Source organism: Grampus griseus (genome assembly GCF_964374135.1).
Source record: "Grampus griseus genome assembly, chromosome: 4".
NCBI classification, from domain to species: Eukaryota; Metazoa; Chordata; class Mammalia; order Artiodactyla; family Delphinidae; genus Grampus; species Grampus griseus.
Genome location: NC_138997.1, coordinates 25,436,612 through 25,441,894, shown reverse-complemented (window position 1 = coordinate 25,441,894; position 5,283 = coordinate 25,436,612).

Here is a 5,283-nt window from a genome sequence, read left to right as displayed (position 1 = left end):
GTAGCTTCAATCTTTGACTACCCCATTAGTTGCAAAAACATGGCAATGTTAGATAAAATATAAGAAAAGAAAACCTCATAGGGCTTTGTCTATATAAATAATTTGATTGAGAAATGTATTATGAGATTCATGGGCTCTTGTGAGATGGAGGGATTTAATGATGAAAATTCAGAATGATGGATAGAGAAGAGATACTTACATAGTGTTTATTGTCCAATTAGTATGTGTGAAGATTCTTTCTTCATACTATGCAGGCACCATCTCTTCCTGTACATGACCAGGACCATCTCTTCACATTCTTTATTGTTAAATATGCTCTTCCTGGCTGATTTCATACCTCCCATGATAAGAAAAAGATAGCTCTTTAGAATCTGTTTGTGTTTATGTGATACAGATTTTCTTGTTCTGCAGTGTCTTAATACCATTACTTAATGTTAGTTTCATCATTACTCATGAGTCTGCATTCTCCATCCTGCCATCCATGAATACTGATTTCCGTTGACTCTCTCAAACATTGTGTTGTGCTTTGTTGATGATGACCTCAAATGCAAGTCATACTCAGAGTATGCAGAAAAATGTGAATTATAATTTGTTTTCTGATGATGTTAAATTTACCTTTCAGAATTTTATGGAATAAAGGTAAAATAACATATTTTCCAACACTGTTTTCTCTTGAACTTTTTTAGGCCATAATCAGTGCCTTTCTAGATTGTACAGTGTTAACTGTACCCCTGCCTTCCACATACCATCACTACTAGGAGGACAGGTGAGGCCCCTATGGGCAGAGAAAAAGAGTGGTCCTATTCACTCAAGGATATCCATCCTTAGTTCAGCATGGCATAAAACCAGTCCAGGAGAACATGGCATCTACCTGGGAATAGTGCCAAGAGAGGACATTGATCAGAAGAGCTCTAGCATTGTGGACCCATGGTTTCAAAATCTCTCAGGGGAGGAAGGCATGGCCATCTAGAGGTTGCCTGACAAGATGGTAAAGATGGTGAGATAACCACTTTTGGTTTCAGGGACAGAAGACAATCAGTAAAAGCCTGAGACCCTCCTCTTCTCCACTGTCCTTGGGTGTTGCACACCAGAGGTGACATTGTGGTTAGAAGACAGATGGGCAAAAGTCAATACACAGTATGAGACACCTGATCAAGCCCCAAATCAGAGTGTCAACAGCATTCTGGTGGCCCAATCTCATACTATCCCATGAAATAAATATTACACAGGTCAGCAGTAATAATCCATTTACTAAGCTGCCCTCCTGGAACAAGAATAAGGCCACAGTAATTTAGCATAACCCATAGGCTCCAGTTCTGGAGGTCTTTGGAGTATCTGGTTGAAACCATGGATTAAGTAGAGGGTAGATGGTCTAAAGCAAGTGGAGGATGAAAACTGGGACCAGGGTCCATGCAGATCCCAGTACAGGCATGAAATGCCTGTACTTCTCAGACAGCCCTGCTGGCTAAGTCCCATTTTGGCAAGAGAAGAGGAATTAGAAATTTTCACAAAGTGCTTCTGACAACTAGGACCCATGCAAGACAGGGTCTCAGCATGGAAAGCCCTGTCTGGATGGTGCTACTGGTCCTTGCTGACTCAAGGAATCAGAGGACGACTTTAAACATTTCAAGGAAGGTAGGGAATTCTCTGGAAGTCCAGTTGTTAGGCCTCCATGCTCTCACTGCTCAGGGCCTCGGTTCAATCCCTGGTCAAGGAACTAAGATCTCGCAGGCTGTGTAGCACAGCCCCCCAAAAAAATTTTTTTTAAAGGAAGGTACACCAAAGCATAAGGCTCCTGAAGTGTGGACCTGGTAAATTTCCTAGTTTGCCCTGGCTTAGAAGCAGTATTGCCAGGATAGACTGTGCCTGAGAATGGAGATGTTTTTTTAAACAATGTAAGGCATTTATGAAAAAAAAATTATCAATAATACAAGGAAATAGGACCAGAAGACCAAAAAATAAGGAGAAAAAAACAGATGAGAGAATGGACTGTCTAGATGATACAGATATTTGGTCATTAGACAAACACTTTTAAATAACTGGGATTAATAGTCTTAAGAAAGTAGATGACAGTTATAATCCATAAAAAGTCAAATGGAAATACTGGAGGTGAATAAAATAATAAAATATGTTTAATATCAGGTTAGACACATCAGAAGAGAGGATTATTGGCCTGGAATATGGGTCTGGATTGAATCATGGAGAGAAAAAAGATGGAGTATGTAGAAAAGACCTGCAGCTTCAAAAAGCTCTATGAAAAGAAAAGCTCTATGAACTTCCAGCAGGATAAATACAAAGAAGACATTATTTAGTCACTTCATAGTAAGACTGCTGAAAGAAAAGAGAAAGTCTTAAGATAGCAAGAGGAAAAACGCATATGAACTTCAAAGGAGCAACAATAAGACTTACAGCAGACTTTCTGAGGAAAATATGGGATGAGATCTTTAAAGCACTGAAAGACAGTTATCTGCCAGTCTATAACCCAATAACTGAGAAAGGTGCTTTGAAATGAAGATTTTTCAGACAACTACCAAAAGAATTTTTCACCAACAGACCTCTATTCAAAGAAATTCTAAAGTGAGTTCTTCAGGAAGAAGAAAAATGATTCAAAAAAAGCAGCATTGGAAGTCATGAAGAATTGATGAGCATTGTAACAGATTAACACAGAGTAAATATAAATGTATGCAGAATCAAAATATATGACAACAATAACACAAAAGAGGGGGAAGGAATTAAATAGAGTTCAAGTGTGTTAAAATCCTTGCATTATCCAAGAGAGGATAAAATCTTAATGTATAGTTAACTCTATTAAGTTAAGGATGCATGCTGTAATCTTTAGGTAACTACTAAAAGAATAATAAAAGCTAGTAGAGAGGGGTGATAGAAGTTTTTAATACCCGATTGACCTAAAAGAAGTATGAAAGTAAATAATAAGGAACAAAGACCAGAGGCAACAAACAGAAGATAAATAGTAATATGGTTGATTTAAACTAAATATACCAGTAATTATATCAAATGTGAATGGACTAAATATTCCAATTAAACAGACATCCTCTAGACAAGACAAGAGGTTGGCAAACTTCTATGTAATCAGCCAGGTAGTGTTTTAAGTTTTGAGGGCTACATACATCTCAGCTGCATATTCTTCTTTGTTTTTTGTTTTTAACCCTTTAAACGTGTAAAAACTACCTTTAGGTGGCAGGCAATATCTGGCTCCCAAGTTTGCCAAGTTACACAATGATGATGATGATAATCAAAATAATATCTACTTAGGGCCTACCATGTACTGGGAACACTTATCAGAACATTATACGTGTAAATTCATTTAAATATCTATTTCACATTATTATAATGCTTTAATCTCCATTTTACGAAAGAGGAACTTGAAGCATAGTTATGTTAACTAACTTGCTTATGTCTTACAGTGAGTAAAATAGCAAAACCAGGCAGTCTGGCTACAGAGTTAACCTTCTTATTGAGTTGATTAGTAGCATGCCTGGCTAACGTGTGTTCCACAGGAAAACAGTAGCATATGGTTAGAAGGATCTTGCATCTGAAGGCTAGAGATTAGGACCAGTTGGGGACTTGAAATATCCTAAAGAAGGTCCAGATTCCAGTAAGAATTATTGAGTTTTTCAATAATCAAGGTTGTTGATTTATGCCATTTTTAGTGGTAGCACAGAATTTATTTTCCTTTATCAAATTTAAATTATTTTCAGTCTTCAGGAAAGGACATTTCTAAGATACCCGTTGTCCCAGTATGATGCATTGGATTTTAAGACAATCTAGTCAACTGCCTGTTCTACTTCTATGATCTTACAGATAGGCATGGATCAACTATAGCATGTTGGCCTATAAATTCCTTGTAGCAAGTGGCCTAGATTAATCTGAAAATGGTTTGGAAATTTGTAAAGTTGCAGTTTATGTCTCGACTAATAAAGTTTTCTGTGTTTTTTTTAAATAACAACTATAAAGTCGTTTCTTGCTCAAATTACAGGTTAACGTCTTTATTAGTTAGTGTGCAATGTTTAAATATTTATCCAAGATCAATACACAAATGATCATTTTCAAAATCTTTGAAATTTTTTATTTCTCAAAGATCTTATAGAAGAAAAGTGGATACAATTAAGATGTATAATTTACAAATAACTATAAGTGTGAAGACTAATTTTATCCTTTTCTTTATTTTAGAAAAAAGGCAGATGAAAGAAAATGTTTAAAGTAAACATTAGTGGACTTCCCTGGTGGTGCAGTGACTAAGAATCCACCTGCCAATGCAGGGGACACGGGTTCAAGCCCTGGTCCGGGAGGATCTCGTATGCCGCGGAGCAGCTAAGCCCGTGCGCCTCAACTGCTGGACCTGTGCTCTAGAGCCTGCGAGCCACAGCTACTGAGCCCACATACCACAACTGCTGAAGCCCACGTGCCTAGAGCCCATGCTCTACAACAAGAGAAGCCACCGCAATGAGAAGCCCGTGCACCACAACGAAGAGTAGCCCCCACTCACAGCAACTCGAGAAAGCCTGGATGCAGCAACAAAGACCCAACACAGCCAAAAGTAAAATAAATTTTAAAAAAACTAAACATTGGTGATATCAGAATGCAATGAATTTTTAGTTGAGGTTCAAATGTTCAATTAAGCATTTTATGTACTGTAAGTATATTGAAGACCCTGAAGTATATTGTCTGAGAGTTATAAATTAGGCATTTAAAAAGTGTCCTAGTAAAATTTTACCATACAAAATCTAGGATACAGACTATTTCCAGAGTCAATTTTACCAATAAATTAAAATATATTCAGTAATATCATGTCCTTATTGATTTCTCCCTGAGAGTTAATTTAGTTCTTAAAATAAGCACTAGTGCTATATTTTAAAATATTATTTTGAACAGAAGTAAGTCTGAAAAGAAGTACTATAGCATTAGAAAGAGACAAGTTTCCCCTTAAATCTCAGTTCATTTTGTGCAACACTAAACCCTGTAAGTAAATCACTTACATATTTGAAACCATTAAGTGAATCAAGCATTACTACAGTGAACACACACACAAAATGTCTGATTCCTGTTGGCATTAAATATTTAAGTGCAAGTTTAAAGTTTCCTTCCCCTTACACATGGGATGTTTAAAAGCCCTGGTGGTAAACTCATTTTAATTTTGCTTGTTTCCATTCTTCATTCCTCTGACAACTTCAGTCTTTTACCAAATAACTGTCCCTATCATTTGGCTGAGTTTCTTCCAGCAACACAAGAAGAGAGGAGGAATCACTGGAGATGTTCTTACTG